This window comes from Plecotus auritus (genome assembly GCF_963455305.1).
Source record: "Plecotus auritus genome assembly, chromosome: X".
Lineage (NCBI taxonomy): Eukaryota > Metazoa > Chordata > Mammalia > Chiroptera > Vespertilionidae > Plecotus > Plecotus auritus.
Window position 1 is genome coordinate 87,573,889 of NC_137784.1, and position 18,460 is coordinate 87,592,348.

Here is an 18,460-nt window from a genome sequence, read left to right on the forward strand (position 1 = left end):
ATAACTGGTAATTAATTTATCAGCCATATAAGTAGAAGTTCATTTACACCTAGAACAAAGCTATTCTTCATCCATCTGGCCCACATGAATGATCACTGATTCCAAAAATGGAAAAAGAAAATGATTGGAAAACAAATCAATAAGGTTTCTACTGCTAAAATTTGGAAACTCTTTAAAATAATTTCAAAGCAAAAATGAAAAACTAACTCTACCTGCAAATATGCAAAAATAATCATTTTAAAATTACAACTGTATAAAAGAATAAAAGATATATAAAAGGAGCACTTTGCAAAGGATTATAACAAGATGTATATGTTTGTGTATATAAGTTAGCTAAAAATAGCTAACTTTCATGGTATATTTATATTTACTATGTGCCAGGCTTTTTGAAGTGTTTACATGTAATAATTCTTTTTTAAAATATGTTTTTATTTATTTTAGAGAGAGAGGAAGGGGAAGGGGGAGGGATAGAAGAAGGGAGGGAGGGAGGGAAGAAGTGGGAGAGAGAGACAGAGAGATAGAGAGATAGAGAGAGAGAGAGAGAGAGATCTATGTGAGAAAGAAACATCCATCAGTTCCTTCCCTTACGCACCCTGACTGGGGACCAAACCCGCAACCTGGGCATGTGCCCTGAATAGGAATTGGAATTGAACAGGCAACCTTCTGGTACAGGGGATGACACTCAACCAACTGAGCCATATTGGCCAGGGCTATGTGTAATAATTATTTTAAATTCCCACTATAACCCTATGAAGTAGATACTACTATTATCCCCCATTTTACAAACAGGGAAACTTGAGAATCAGAAAGGGCAGTTAACTTGTCAGTTGTCATAAAGCTACTAAGTGGTGGGTCCATGATTTGGAGCCAGGCATTGTGGCTCCAGGGCCAACTCTCTTTATTACATACTGTGAATGTGTGTGTTTCATATAAACCACTTGAAAAATAGTATTCCAATGTGGAATTGAATTATTGGCTTTAAAGAACACCTGGAAATTAGAACTAGCATAAATAAAATTGACACTGTGTATATCATAAAAATTAAAATAAACAGAAGATTAAAAACATAATACTTCACCAGAAAGAAGGAAAGCTCTAAAGATGAAAATCTGGAAAAAATTATGTCATAATAATACAAATGGACTGGGTGTTAATAAAAAGAATCCCATTGAAAGAAAGGATCAAAACAGTTATATAACATTTTTATTCACTATAAATATAATACATGTTCACTGTAAACAATTTTTATAAAATACAGAAAAATAGAAAGAATGAAATAAAAATCACACATAATCTCACAACCCAAAGAGAATGAAAATTTACAATGTTTCCTGACAGTCTTTTTCTATGGAAATATTTTCACATAGTCAAGATCATACTATATGGTTTTGTAGAGTTTATTTTTCAAATGAATTGCATAAATTTCTTTAAAAATATTTTAATGACTCCATGATTATTTCATCATATGGGTTTATCATAATTTGGGGAATTATTTCCTTCTTTTAAAATTGTGGGGAACATCTCTGTGCACTAAAATCTATCCAGATCTCAGATTTATTTTCTAAGGAATTTTAAACACATAATTATCAGATCAAAGTGTATGAACATTTTTTAAAACTCTTTATGCGTTTTTCCAAATTGTTTTCCATAAAGACAGTGCCACTACAATACAAATATTGACTTTATTGAGTTAAAACTTCAAGAATATTTACAACCATCATTTATGAATCATTTTAATTGCTGTCAGCTGCTTTAAATGTTCATATTGTTAAACCAGTAAAACACCATAATGGAAACAAACTGTCTTAATTTAAGGTCAAATGGCAGTTATAGTTTAAAAATTAAACTCAAGTATATTTGCCTCATGGTATGAATGGCTTATTTCCAACTTGCAAAGTCCCTGTTCTTTAAAACTTTTAAAACACTTATGTAAAAAAGAACTTATTCTACAGTCTTATGCCATAAAACAAGAAGCATCTGAGGAGGCTATTATATTTGTTTTGTTAAACAGCACAGTTGAATCAATACTTTAAAATCCATCTATCTTCAATGTTCTTCGTGTAATACACTATTAAGTCAAGACATTACATTTCAAGGATAAAGGATAAACACAACTTTAAAGTAGATGTGAGATTGTTTCTCTAAAGGTGTTTTATACATAAAAGCCTTCCTCTCCAGTTTGTGTTTAAGTGCTTGGCCGTGTCCTTACAATCTAACTCTAAAAGAGTTGTTCACAGCCATACAAGAAAGCAAGGTCTTAGTCCAAAGAATGGAAAGGAAGATAGGAACTGCTAAGGGCTGTGAGAGACAATGGTCCTTTCACGAGGAACATGTTCCCAATAACTCACTCTTCTAGAGAGTCTACCAGGGGTCACTGGTAGCTATTGCAATTTTAGTACTTTCATGGCTTGGGCAAAATTTTTAGTGTTTTATTTGTTATTCACAGCACATATCACTATCCATTTGTTTATTGTCTAACCACCAGATTGTCAGTTTCAAGAAATCTGTCTTTGGCATGGTTGCATCACTAGTCCCTGGAACATAGTAAGGTCTAAATATGTTTGTTGAATAAATGAAATAATTTAATCTAAAAGATCTAATGATAATCACACAAAAAGAGAATTTTGTTATGGCTCTAGGCCCAAGAAATACCATTTTTAAATGATTGTGGACATCTAACTGTGGCACACAGAATTTATATCAAAGGCATAAACAGCTTTTTCAGTCCCCTAGGTAGAGTTAGAAACTCTTAAACTTAAGAGATATCTCTTAGGGAGATAAATGTCTTGTGGATAAAAATCAGGGGGAAACCTGAGAGATGTTTTGTTCTTAGAATTCTAGTGATTGGGTAAATCATGTACCAGAACCTCCGAGTTCAAATCAATGCAGTATAGTAGGATAAAAATGCTGAAATAGGGTGGGAAGGGAATAGAAATAGTGATGGGGCATCCAAAGATACAGGCCTAAGGCTCAATTCTACCATTTATTAGTCAGAAGACCATGAAGGAGTAATCTAATTTCCTTCATCTTCAGACATGGATATGCAAGATGGGGACAAGTGCACTGTCTGCTTGATGGACTGCTACAGGGATCCAAGGACAATAGTCATTTAAAAGGTCCTGGAAACTGCCAATTATAATGCCATGTCAATAAAGGTGTAATTATTTTTTTAAATATATTTTATTGATATTTCACAGAGAGGAAGGGAGAGGGATAGAGAGCTAGAAACATCGATGAGAGAGAGACATCGATCAGCTGCCTCCTGCACACCCCCCACTGGGGATGTGCCCGCAACCAAGGTACATGCCCTTGACCGGAATCGAACCCGGGACCCTTCAGTCCACAGGCCGACGCTCTATCCACTGAGCCAAACCGGTTTTGGCAAGGTGTAATTATTAATATCATCATCATTTTTGGCCAATAAGACCTCTACTTTAAGTAGCCCCTCAATAATTGCTGATTTCCTTCCTTGGATACCTGGAAGAAGTAGAATATTCTGGGTATTATAATTTAGTATGATAATTTGTTATAATAAGTATTATAATTCCACAGGTGGTTCTTGAATGAATTCCATTATCTAGGGAAATGTAAGATTCTGGTGTAATGGGTGCCTTGCTCAATCAAATGGTTCAGGACTTTAAGAACATTAAGTAGAAAAGTGAGAGCTAATATTCAATAAGAACATAATATGAGTCAAATACAATTAGGTGCTTTCACATGCATTTTACTCTTCATAGCAACATTATTAAAAAAAGGTTTTTACAGATGAGAAAACTGAGGCTAAGAGGTTGGTTTACTTAAGTCTTAGACACTGCTTGTATAGAGCAGACCTGACATTATCAATAAGGTTATCTAACTCCAAAGCCACAGAAAAGGTTTATCATCTCCAGATATGAGTGAGCTTGCATACTATTTCTTTTTTGGTGTTATTTCAGTCATTTTTGTGGTTGATATATGGGTTTAAAAAATACTGGTTCACTCTACACCTAGTAAGAAAATTCTGAATTCACAGGGAAAAGGTGATTCTTATTCTAGTAAAGTAGTTAAATCTGGCCCCCTAGGTGTAGGTAGGTAGAAGAGACATCATAACCATTAAGTATGCACTGGGCAACTATTTTAAAATTTTCTTAAGTAAACCCAGGATATCCTTGGCAAGCAGAAAAGTTATTTTCTAGTGTTCCCAATCTGATAAATATCCTTTGGTTTGGGAATTTATAGAGAGGTGACTAAAGAAGCCAGTCATCCCAAAAAAGGATAGCTAGGTCAAAAGGAATGCTCTTCCTGGAAACACCCAGAGAAATACCTGGTAAGAGTCCCTTTAACCTCTCCAGGAACAGAACACCAGAGAAAATGTTTAATCAAAACAGAGTAAAACTGGATATCAAGGAAATGGTTCTAGAGGCAGGAGGGTTCCAAAGAAAAGCTAATTAAATCATGTCAGGGCAGATCCAGAGCAAAAAAAAGTAAGTCATCAAACTTCAGAGCTCAAAATCTGAGGGCAACAGATAAGGATAGCTGGGAGCAACATCACCATAAAATGTTTAGAATTTTTCCAGGTCTGGTCAACACAACTACAAGCAAGGTTTGGTTTTGTGTTGCTCTGATAGACATTTGGAAAGCAGAAAGTATCCTTAGACTGCAAGAATCTGGAAATCTTCTTTGAAGAAACACAATATCAGGGTAGCTAGGGAGTCATGTGGATTCCTTTACTGCCACCCCTTTCTGGAAAAATTTGCCAACTGGCAAGAAGACAGAATCTTAAAATGTCACTGATAGTTATAAGGTGAAGGCAGTGGCCATGAATTGTAGGCTCACAGGCCCAATCCTTGATATATATTCTTCTCAAGCCATCAGATACCAAGGAATGTGACCTAGGTGGAGTCAGAAGACAAAATTAGCCTACCCTTCAAATTTCTCTGAACCCTGTACCTACATTGGGTGGGGGGAGGTTGAGGTGGAGATGAGGGAAATAGTCATAGAGGAAGTATGCTATCAAGCTTGGCCAAGGCCACAGAAAGTGCCAAGGAATAGGTTGCCCAGAGGTCAACATGAAAATTCATGGAGTTCTCCCAAAGCAGTCATCACCAGTGATGGCAACAGATTGGAGATGAGAAAAGCCAACCCTCAAATTCTTAATATGCTCTTCACATCCTTTAAGTCTCAGACTAAATAGTAGCCTCTCAAAGAGACTTTCTCTCAACCTGTCTAAAGTAGAGAATAGCAACTCAGTTATTCTCAATGTTGATCTATGTTTACTTATCCCAAATAAAATTAGTTTACTCCTCTATTTCCTCCACTAAACTATAAGCTTTATGAAAACAAAAATCTGTCTGCCCATTTCACTATTATATCCCCAATGCCTAGCAGAGTGCCTAAAACACAGTTAACTGCTGAATAATAACTTGTTGAATAAAAAACGATTAGTCAATAACAATGGTTCTCAGAGTGTGGTCCCTGTACCAGCAACATTGGAATCACCTGGGTACTTGTTGGAAATTCAAATTCAGGCCTACCCCAGAGCTACTGAATCAGAAACTCTGGGAGTAGGGCCAGCAATCTGTGTTTTAACAAGATCTCAAAGTGAGTTCCATACATGCAGAAGTTTGAGGACCACTGGTAAATAACATGATGAAAATTCACCTATCAAGAATACAAAAACATACATTTCCTGGTTTCAGGAAGTATAAAGATTAAGGTTCTTTTCTAATATGGGTTTGGAATGCTTGGTCAGGTTATCCACAATTCTGAGTTTGGTATGAACACAACTAATACCTTATCTGGAATGTAGCAAAGATTTCCAATTGGAGACTACTAAGCAGAGATCTTGAACAACATATTTAATCTTTCTAAGCATGTTTCAGTATCTATGAGAAGGGAATAATACCAAGTTCACAGGTTATAAGTATTAAATGAGATTTTAAAAAATTAACCCAAGTTCTAATACATGGTAAACAATAAATGGTAGTGGTGGTGCTGCTTCTTATTAAATTTGTTTTGGAGACATGAAGATGAGTAGCTCACAGGAACAGTTTTCAACCTCCAATAAAGCCCTGAGAGGAAAGAAAGTGTGCTAACTTTCAAAAGGGTATCACCCAAATGCTAGGATATATGTAGCTTTGTGAGCGTGTAAGGGTACACCATTTGCTGGCCTCTGAAGCAAAGAGATGTCAAAGAAAAGAAGTTAACCCATTAAGGGTTAAAGTAAGGAGAGGAAACAAGATAGGAACATAGAGGTTGCTAGAATGACTGAGAATTGCTGGCAGTGAGAATGGCAAGGTTAAAAGCTATGCTATGATGGCCTCTTCTCCATTTGCAAGACAGAAGTCTTTATATGACTGGTATCTATATTTTCCAAATCAAAAATTGGCACAGTCTGATGAATATGAGTATACTTATGGACACAATGGGACAAAATGAAATCAGGTCTGTCCTGGGAAATCCTAAATATATGGTTACTGTCTGGAAATGGTCTATTTTTAAAAGAACCCAACACCAGCATGGCTAAAGAACTGCACAGAGTTTCACAATAACCTCATACAGGCTCTGGTTATGACTCACCCTGTATGATGAAGGCCGGATGGGCACGTGACTCCTAAAAATTTAGAGCATGTATGAAAAGTTACTTAGGGTCATCTCTTTCTATTCATTCCACCAGTTCCTTCTGACTTCATAAATGCACTAGAGGCCCAGTGCATGAAATTTGTGCACTGGGGGGGGGGGGTGTCCCTCGGCCCAGCCTGCACCCTTCCAATCTGGGACCCCTCAAGGGATGTCCAACTGCCAGTTTAGGCCCGATTGGATTGGGCCTAAACCAGCAGTCAGACATCCCTCTCACAATCTGGGACTGCTGGCTTCCAACTGCTCAGCTGCCTGCCAGCCTGATCACCCCTAACCACTCCCCTGCCATCCTGGATCGACGCCTAACTGCTCCCCTGCCAGCCGAATTGCCCCCAACTGTCCTCCCCTGCCAGCCTGGTTGCCCCTAACTGCCCTCCCCTGATGGCCTTGTCTCCCCTAACTGCCCTCCTCTGCTAGCCTGGTCACCCCCAACTGCCCTCCCCTGCCAGCCCGGTCGCCCCTAACTGCCCTCCCCTGCTGGCTTGATTGTCCACAACTACCCTCCCCTGCCAGCCATCTTGTGGTGGCCCATCTTTGACCACATGGGGGTGGCCATATTGTGTGAGGGCGTGAGGGTCAATTTGCATATTACCTCTTTATTATACAGGATTGGCCAAAATCTAGAGCCCTTAACAAAAGATCATTAGGCTTACCCTGAGTATCCTAGATTAGCTACTACTGTCTTGTAATACCAGTTCAAGCATCATTTTGGACTATTTGATTGCCTTTGATAGTAAGAAGGGACACAAGATCCTTCAATACTAAATCATGTTCATGACTTAATATTCTTGAGAACAAATGGACAGCTAAGCAGAATTTTATAAACACTAGTTATAAAAATGGGGCTGGTTAAGAGTTAATGCCACTGAATCTGTCAGTTATGAAACTACTGCTATCAAGTCAGTCAAAGCTAGGTGAGTTTGAATAATTTCTCTTCCTGGTGAAAGTAGCAGGTTTAAGAAAGATAGAAAAGCCTGACAGGCATGGCTCAGAGGTTGAGCATCGACCTATGAACCAGGAGGTCACGGTTTGATTCCTGGTCAGGGCACATGCCCAGGATGCGGGCTCGATCCCCTATTGGGGGTGCAGGAGGCAGCCAATCAATGATTCTCTCTCATCATTGATGTTTTTCTCTCTCTCTCCCTCTTCCTTCCTCTCTGAAATCAATAAAAATGAAATAGAAGAATTCTATTAGAATTTAAGAGTAGGATGTCAAAAGAGGTGGATGAAGGATAATGCAGCTCGTACTGTTGTGTCAATTTTCCTCCCAGGGATGCGTTTTCGAAATAAAAATCAAAATGCACAGACACACTAACTGATGCAGTCATCTAATGTGACTGAGATTGAGGAGGCGTTGTTGAATCAGAGGATCATCCACTTCAGGGAAATTGCTATGCCTCCAGACCTAGTTGAATAAAAACTTTAAAATCATTCTGGTTCCCTCTCCAACTCTAGAAAAGAAAGGCCACGTTATTGTTGTAGTTGGAGAGAACACATACAACCACAGGGCCTGCCTGAGTGACAGTAATTAGCGTGACTTGATCTAATTTGAATGTAGAGCACTTCACACCTCCTTAGGTAACCAAGGGTTCCCTGGTTTCCTGGCTGTCCTCATTCCGGAGAAGAAATTAGTGTGTATATTGCTGCTCAGAATTCCTCTCACCTCAACCATGTATTGCATTTCAATCTCCCACATTACTAGTCTACATGGCACTGTGCAGTATGGGTTAGAGCTGGGAATACCAAGCCCTTGGAGGAATGTCTGTTATCTGGAGATGAGTCAGAACTAGCTATTCAGGGCACACAGTTGTCTAGATTAAGACAGACTACAAAGAAAACAGGTTTTCCTTCTCCTATAATTTTCTTAATAGAAGAATGTACAGGGCCATCCAACAAGTATAAACAAGATGAAAAGCTAAACTGTTGTGGATAGGGTCAATTTAGTACAACAAACCATTATGAAGCACCTTTACTACTATATGATATACACTAGGGATCGGAAATGAAAAAGACCATCCCTACTCATTCGTAGCTTCTAGTTTAGTAAGTGAAGGAGAGAAACATACAAACAGAATTTAATATAAAGCAGAAAATGATAAGAAAATAGCTATAAATGAGGAGTGATGGGGCACAGAGGAAGGCCACTTAATGTGGGAGTTAAGGGAAGCAAGAAAGGAGAGGACCATGACTAGCTCAAGGTCTGTGGCTTGGAGCCCCCAGATAGTATAAATCAAAGATAGAATAAAACGAAGGGAGGAAGCTTGAAAGCTCCTGGTCAAGGAGCCCAAAGGGCACCATTGTTTTTGGACATTTTCGATGGCAAAGGCTTTGACAGTGTGGAGAATTCCCTCTCATCACAATACCCACTCACGCACCCACCCACCCACATATATACCCTTATAGAAGTTTTGATTTGGTGGAGAAACAGCGAGGAAAAGCAAGTGTGTAAAATACACAGCAGGGTACATATCACACAAGTTCTCAGCTTTTGATTTCTTCAAGCTCTACCAGAATTTCATGTGTCAGACTGTGTATTCTCTGGATTTGAAAAAAACAGAGACCTCCAAAGTATACCTTGGAGGCAAAAATACAGAACTTACTCTGCAGAGCTTTGTCAGTGTATGGCTGACAGAGCTCTTCCAAATCCACTGGGTCATGGCATAGCCATTCTCTTTGGATGAATAGTGTGAGAGTCTAACATGAACCTCTAAATCACCACCCACATTATTCATTAAAATGCTAAACTCTATCATTTCTTTCCTGTGCTATTATTTGTACCTATTCTTTTCTCTCAAACCTAACTTCACAGCTAATTCTTATGTAGACCAGAGTCCTCTCTGGGCTAAAATATTTCAATGTTTTCTTCAACAATGACTCTGTTTTACTACTAAATATGACCAATCTCTCACTCTGATTCAACCATACAACTCCTACACCAATATTTCCCAAAAGTTCAAAAAATCAAGTTAAAATGAATGAACAGATGCTTTAATTTCAAGCCTTTCCATTCTTCCCTCTCCTGATTCAAGATTTCTCAGATATTCTCATTTCCTGATAGTTTTCTGAACAAAAACTACTCAGTCAACTCTGTTTATGATCTTGTCCCAAACCAAAATCTTTATGATTTGAAACATAATTCAAAATTTTCCATGAATTTTTCAGCCAATAAATTAAGTTCATTAACTTCAACATGAGTATTATGTCTACTCCATTCTCATGCATAACCATAAATACCCAACTCCCCATTATCCACCTGTGGCTATTTCCCCTCTTTCAGTTACTGAGTTGGGGGGTATGGCCACTCCAAGTGAAGGCACTGGAGCAAAATAGCAAAGAGACAAACAGCTCACAGGATGAGGAAAAAAGTCAAAAAAAGGAGACAAGCAAATTACTACTTTGCACCATTTGCATTATTATTATTAGGGATAATAAGAGGTGATTAGATATATATGTAAATTTTAATTATGTCAATTTATATTAAAAATTGAAACATACCTCATAGCCACAGAAATACCCACCTGCTTATTGTTAAATAGAAAAGATGGATTGCTTAAGTATGACCCAGTGGAAGAGCAAGTTAGTGAATTATTCTATATATACTGGAAGTTTACAGACTGAGATAAATATGAAATGTGTAGTGTGCATAAACACACAGTTACAAAGTAAATATGTCCATCATCTTTATCCCTGGAAGAAAGCTTGGTACACCAAACTATTCCTTTTAAAAATATGTTTTTATTGATTTTAGAGATAGAGGAAGGGAGAGGGAGAGAGAGAAACATCAATGTGAGAGAGAAACATTGATCAGTTGCCTCCCATTATTTGCCCCAACCAGGGATCAAACCCGTAACCTAGGCATGTGCCCTGATGGGGAATTGAACTGATGACCTTTCAGTGCATGGGATGATGCGCAACCAACTGAGCCACAGCAGCTAGGCATGCCAAACTAATTCTTTAAACTCCTATTAATCTGTAGGAAACTGTCAAATACATAGATGGTACTCAAGTAGTAGTTGACAGTGATCTTCAACACTAGCTGAATGAAAACCTATACATCCAAGTTCAGGAGGAAATCCTATATAATAAAGAGCCAATATGCTAATTAGACCAGACAGCAAAATGATCTTCTGGAACGACCTTCCAGAACCATCAGTGGGTGGGGCCACAAGGCAGCTGGGGCTGTGAGGGCAGAGCCCCTTGCATGAATTTCATGCATCAGGCCTCTAGTTAAGTCATAAAACTATTCAAGAAAAGGATCCCACATGTTATAGCATTCTTATAATTGTACTAAAAGATATAATATAATTTACCTAGTATAGCCAAGAATTTATAGAACCGTGATTCAAAGTTACATACAACCTGATTTTAGCACTAAAGATGAAAAAGAAAACCCAGTGGAATCAATCCAACTTGTTTTATTTCCTGGAATACTGGTAAAAACCCCTTACAGTTAACATCAGGATAACAGAGCCTCTTTATAACAATGCTCTATCTCATAATGAACCCACAGTAGTTTGTTAATTGGTTACAAAAATTATTTACAGCAAATAATCAAGGAAAACTAATGTTTTCTTCAATTCTCTTCCAGTAAATATCACTCACTTTAATGAAAAAATATGTATGTGCTGCTGGCAAAACAGGTCTCATTTGATAACTCACTGTGGACATCTGAAGAGATTTCCCTCCACTGTTTTATTTGGCACAACTTCCCCATCCCTTACCTCCTTAAATATTATACACAAGCAAGCATTAACTATCTAATGTTGGCCTTAATCTTCAGAATCAAGCTATTCTACAGTTACTATTATCTATCTTAACTTGTCACTTGTGTAAGATTTATGCCAATTAGGTTGTAGGGTTAATCTGCTCATTTTATTCAATTACATTGCTAATATAAAGTCTAAACAATAGAAGATACAGTAAAAAAAAAAAAAACAATGCATTTTGTGCTTCTTTGTGTGTTTATAGCAGTACTGACATGTACTGTATATGGTTCCAATGATGTTTTAATGGAATATTTAATGTAATTAAGATTTCATGAAACATTTCTGGTGCTTAACAGTAATGAAAAGGCCACTGGTAAAATGGATAATTTTCATCCTAAATCACTGGCATATAAAATTAAGACCTAATGAAATTACTTTTAGGGCACAAGGTTTATGCAACTTCTCAGAATTGTACTTACTAAGCATATGCCCATGATATATATAAAATACTTTAGGTTCTTTGTGAGTTGAGCTTTAAAATGCTTTCTTTTATCTGTAACAGTGTATATTTCTTTTGTACACATTATGAGTTCTTGAAACACCCTTATGAGGGATTATTCTTTTTTTTTTAAATATATTTCTTTATTGATTTCAGAGAGGAAGGGAGAAGGAGAGAGAGACAGAAACATCAATGATGAGAGAGAATCATTGATCGGCTGCCTCCTGCATGCTCCCCACTGGGGATCAAGCCCGCAACCCAGGCATGTGCCCTTGACCGGAATCGAACCTGGGACCCCTCAGTCCGCAGGCTGACGCTCTATCCACTGAGCCAAGCCGGCCAGGGCGGGATTATTCTTATTCCTATTTTTTAATATTCAGTGGAACCAAAATTTAATAACCTTACAATTTCACAAGTTCAGCTACTCTAATTTCTTTCTTTCAATACTATAATGCTTAATGTTTTTGAAATTGTAGTACCCCACTATTAGTTGGCTGACTTCATAACACATTCCTTTTCTTTCCTACAAATGTTGTATGTGTGGGTATTTTAGTTAAAAACAGTATTGGTTTAAAAATTTCATGACACCTTTTGAAGTATTGAGAGACAGATTTAAAAATTCACTGCTCTTAACTTCCCTTAAAAAGTTTAAACAGAAATGTACTCAACACTTTTATACAAAACAATATTCTATCTAGTACAGCCTTGGGCAAACTACGGCCCGCAGGCCGGATCCGGCTGTTCTATCCGGTTCTCTTGCTCTCCCCTCCGCTCCTTTACTTTGAATTTATATTAGTTCACACAAACACTCCATCCATGCTTTTGTTCTGGCCCTCCAGTCCAGTTTAAGAACCCATTGTGGCCCTCAAGTCAAAAAGTTTGCCCACCCCTGATCTAGTAGGTAATAGTGGAGTAGGGAAAGGGAAGGATACAAAGATGAGACACAAGGTCTCTGTTATCAAAGGAGCTTACCATCCAAAGTGGGTGATAGACATGTATACAAAGAAAATGTTCAATGACTGAGATATTGGGAAGGGGTGAAGAGGATTACAGATGGGGTCACGAGTGGGAAGACATGACAAGTTTGAAAGGAGATAGATTCAACATTTCAAATTGGAGTACTGGTATCATGCTGCAGATTTAAATTACACTCCATTAGCCTACATATGTATTTACACCTATGTGCAAAAAGATATACATGCAGAGGTGCCAAATGCAGTTATCCAGGTTGCATTCTGTTTTCCAAGCCATGTGCCTGTCTAGGGTGCCCAGAGAGGGCACTTTTCTTTTCTAATCCACACAAAGTCTATGTATGTGCTAGCAGGGATCCTGGGGTATTTATTGTCTCCTATATTTCCTATACCAGCAATGCTACAATCTAAATGTGCATTGATAAAGAAAAAGATAAGTAAAATATGGTATATCCATACACTGGAATATCTATCTTGCAGGCATTAAAAAGAAACAAGCACCAGTTAATCATATTATAGCAATCAGATTTCAGTATTGATAATACACTGGAGTTATGTAAGATATCACCAGTGATGGAAGCTGGGCAATGGGTATACAGGATCTCTCTGTACTATTTTTGCAACATCTTGTGAATCTATGATGATTTAAACATAAAAAGTTAAAAGAAAAAATAGAAGAACTAGGCATTTCTAGGTGTGCTGATATAGAAGTATCTCCAAGATTAACTCTTAGCTAAAAAAAAAAGGTGTAGAAAAGCATGTATACTTTGTGCAAAACAAAAAGGAATGTTTGTGTACACAAATGCTAGTATATGTATAGACTATCTCTGTAAAGATACATAAGAAACTGGTGGCAGCAATAGCACAATGATAAGGAAATAGCTATAAATGAGGAGTGGAACTGGATAGCTGGGTGATAGGGGTGTGAGGGAGCTCTAACTACATCTATTGTCCTCTTATGATGTTTAAATTTCATACCAGGAGCACATACTACCTCTTCAAAAACAGTTCATTTCAAGGGCAGTTTCCTGCAAGAAGGTTTTAAAGTATTCCTTCCATCTGGTGTATTCCCCTTCACCCAATTTAGAAGGCCCAGGGATTATGAGATGTGATTTAAAGATAGGTTCTTCCACTGATCCATCATTCTGAGTTCTCTTGCTAGGCTGTGATCTAGCTACTCAAGGGCAAGGGACCATAACATTAGCTGTATTGGGCAAAATATCTGGCATATTAAGGGACATCAATTTTCCTGACTTATTATCTTGGCTCTTCCTTTCAAATTACTCTTAAAATCCAGACCCTGAATAATTCTTTACCACTGATTCTACCCCTGGAACAATATTTTAAAACTTAACTTATTAGCATAAGTTGTTCCAGGTCAACAAATATCTATCCCTAGATAGACGAAGGCTTATTCTAATGAAGGCAAGACTTTTTGTGGAAATATGGGTGATTTATAAATTTACTTTTTATTTTAATATCTGTATGTCTGATGAATTCTTCAGTCATCTTAGCTAAAATCTCCCATTCATGCTCATCATTCACTAACTTCTATAGGTTTTATTTGTCCCTCTGTAAGTCACTTATTTGCATTAGTTATCTCAGTGCATAACTTAGCTCTCTTCCTAAAGTATAAACTTCTTAAGGGCAGGAAAGCCTTACCTACCTTATTATTCCCAGAGTAACCACTCTCAAGGTCAATCATCTCTGGAGTCAGTTCATTTAATTAACGTTTCATAAATTAAAAACTAAATAACTTTTAAAATAGCATTTAATTTATAATGGAACTAATTTGCTTAAAATAGTATAGGAGGTTTGTTGTGAGGGCAAATAAATGACTCTTACAAGTATACATTCCAGAAAGAAATCATTCTAATATATAAAATCCCAGGGTCCGTAACGACTGACCAAAGGCTCGACCAAACACCAGAAGTCAGTCCTGCAGACAGTGCTGGGTTGCCGTGGCGACCCAGCACTGACTGCCGCTGGTGCAGGTGCAGCAACCCAGGACTGACAGCCGAGGTGGCTGCAGATCAGGCCCGGAGAGAGGCCCAAAGAGAGAGGCAGGGTCTGATCCGCAACCTCTATGGCAGCTATTGATCAGCACTTGCCTCTCTCTTTCTCTCTGGGCTTCACCAGCCCCGTGCCTGTTTCTCTCTGGGCCTCTGTGGGGACTGCTGAAGCCCTGCCTCTCAGATCAGGCCTGAAGATAGGCCCAGAGACGCTGACTGGCATAGAAACCTACCAATCAGAAACAAATCTGGGTCAACTGTGAGGAGCTAATGGCTGCCTAGGAGGCGGAGCTTTTGACGCTGACTGGCATAGAAACCAACCAATCAGAACCAAATCTGGGTCAACTGTGAGGAGCCAATGGCTGCCTAGGAGGCGGAGCTTTTGACGCTGACTGGCATAAAAACTGACCAATCAGAACCAAATTGGCTGGCAGAGGAGGGCAGTTGGGAGAGAGATCAGGCCTGCAGATGAGGGCAGTTGGGCACGAGATCAGGCCAGCAGAGGAGGGCAGTTAGGGATGATCAGGCAGGCATAGGCAGTTGGGGGCAATATCAGGCCGGCAGGAGAGGGCCGTTGGGGGTGAGATCAGGCCAGCAGGGGAGGGCAGTTGGGGGCAACCAGGCTGGCAGGGGAGGGTAGTTGGGGGAGAGATCAGGCCAGCAGGGGAGAGCCGTTGGGGGCGAGATCAGGCCGGCAGAGGAGGGCAGTTGGGGGCAACCAGGCTGGCAGGGGAGGGCCACTGGGGGCTAGATCAGGCCGGCAGGGGAGGGCAGTTAGGGGTGATCAGGCAGGCAGAGGCCATTGGGGGCGAGATCAGGCCAGCAGTGGAGAGCAGTTGGGGGCGAGATCAGGCTGGCAGGGAAGGGCAGTTAGGGGCAATCAGGCAGGCAGGCAGAGGCAGTTAGGTGCAATCAGGCAGGCAGGTGAGCGGTTAGGAGCCAGTGGTCACAGATTGTGAGAGGGATGTCTGACTGCCGGTTTAGGCCTGATCCCACAGGGGTCCCCGATTGGAGAGGGTGCAGGCTGGGCTGAGGGAGCCCCCCCCCTCTCTGTGCACGCACTTCCTGCACCGGGCCACTAGTCTACATATATAAAAGCCTAAGTGACCGTTACAATCAGCCGATAGTTATGATGCACACTGACCACCAGGCGGCAGACACTCAAGGTAGGAGCTGCCCCCTGGTGGTCACTGCGCTTCGACAGCCAACCTCCCAGGGTCCCTCCCCCTGGCCAAACTCCTGTGGTCCCTCCCCCGTGGCTGGCCGGCCGAGATTGGCACCGATTGCCCACCAGGTCGAGGGACCCCACCTTTGCACGAATTCGTGCACTGGGCCTCTAGTGCTATTATAATTAACAAGCCTCATCCGTTGTTCTGACTTCATGGAGATGAAACCAGCACCATCTTTATTTATATATTAGAAGTGCATCCTTACTTCCTCAACCATGTACAGTTTGTTTCTAAATTGAACTGGTACACAAAATTGCTAAACAGATGCTAAATAGGGAGACAAAGATCCCTAGGGAGAGAGAGAGAAGATGGCAGTCCCTTCTGAGTACCAGTTCAATAGTTTCCTACTAACAAGGAATCCTGCTTTGTCTGCTGGACATCCCTGATGCTGAGAGCCATCCCACAAAAGCAATGCAGTCCTTGTTTTATGCTACTTGCAGCCAGTTCAAGATCCATTCAAAACTGTTCAGAGCTTTTAATCATTTTGTTTGCCACATTACTTCTTCCTCAAATAAACACAACTGAAATCAAGTCAAATCACCAATATTATAATACAAGTTATAATGGAATTTATTATCTAGAACTTCGTTAATCTATTCTCTACTTAATTAGGTAAAGTTATGTAAGTTCCAAAGAGTTAGGTCATATTAAAACTCCATTATAATCCTTTCTTATTTTTAAAGTAAGTATTCATATAAAAGGTAATCTTTTTCCATCATATTACAACAACACTTCACACTTGTCCTTAACAGTAAGCCATGATTAATGGCAGGAACCACATCTTACCTATCTTTGAATCTCCCACAATGCCTTGGACATAGTAAATTCTTAAGAAATATTTATTTAAATTAACTCTCTCAAGGATACATTTAATCTGCATGTTGACAGGTAACTCACTTCTAAAATTCAGAAATTTCTATAAAAATGATTCATCTTTTATTGATGTGTCATACTTATTTCAGAAACAAATATTTTTTCCAATCTCTTGAGAGACTCCACCTGAGCTAAAAACAACTTTTTGCGTAATAGACATACACATTTCGTGACAGATACTGTATATCAGACTGAGGTCTCTTGAAATTAGTTCTGGAAGAGAGGAAAGCAAGCTCAGAGAGAGATTTTTAATTGTCTTCAGTTCCTTGAGGTATGTCATAAAATTATTAAATATATTAATTTTAATATAAAAAATAAATATGTGCCTTTAAGCTCTTTTAGAAATGAGGAGAGATGTGTTATAAAAAGCTTGAAAATTGCAATTATCATAGTGTTAGAAATCATACTAAGAAGAAACAGACAAGACTTAAATTATCTTGGTATAATTTTATCATGTTAAAAACTAGAAAATAACAAATTCTTAATATATAAGAATGTTCTGATAATTGATGATTATGAAGGTTTTGTATTTTATTAAGGTTGATCTAGAAAGAACACAAAATATCCTATGTAGACAATATACTTGTACCTGTTTACAGTATATGACAGAAACTGTCAAATAAAACTTAACTTTGAAAATAATCTATAATCTCATTCCCAGAATCTAACCTGCATGTCAAAGCACTGAGATTTCTAAAGCTAACTACCAATTCTTTATTCTAGTTTGAGTCATTTTCTTAATGACTGCCCTGGAAATAATTAGCATATTGACCTTCAAAAAAATTAGTTCAAATTAATACCAATTTCAGCTAAATTTTAAACTCCAGATTTTCAATTTGTTTTAAAAAGTAATTTCTATCTCTTTATTGATATTCTTTATTTGATGAGGCATTCACATACTTTCCTTCACATGCTTTTCTTTAATTCTTTAAACAGAATTTCCTTTTATTTATTTATAATAGCTTATTTAAAGTTTTATCTGGTAAGCGCAATATATGGGCTTCCTCGGGGACAGTTTCTATTGACTGCGTATTTACTTGTATATGTGCCATATTTACATATTTCTTTGATTGTATTTTTCTGCTGAAAATAGATATTTTAAATAGCATTATATAACAAGTTTGGAAATCAGATCCCTCCCCTAGGTTTGTTGTAGCTGTTGCTGTTTGTTTAGTGGCTGTCCTGGACTAATCCTGGACTATTCCCTGTCATGTGTGGCCACTTGAAGTCTCTGCTGTTAGCTTAGGGGTCATCTAATGATTGGACAGAAATTTTGGAAAAAGTCTTTAACCAACAGATCTTTCACCCTTTGCCTAGGCAACCTATGTGTGCTAGGGCATGCTTTATATTCTCCAGCAGTTTACAATACTGCTTTAGCCTTCATTTCCTGCTTCCATAGGTTCTCAAGGTCAGCCAGAGGTGAGCAAGTAGGGCCTTCTCAGGTCTTTCCTGGTCATGCACACAACTCTGCATCTGTGTGGGGCCTTCTAGATACCCAGGAATATCTTGGAGCTTTTTAAAACCGCTTATCGCATCCCCATATCCTCCTTTT

At 38.8% G+C, this 18,460-nt stretch overlaps 1 protein-coding gene across 1 annotated transcript in view; it reads right to left on the reverse strand.

Annotated features, from left to right (window-relative positions):
* The window catches only part of AMMECR1 (AMMECR nuclear protein 1), a 130,080-nt gene that overhangs the window by 92,236 nt on the left and 19,384 nt on the right, over positions 1 to 18,460 (reverse strand). The window lies entirely within an intron of this gene.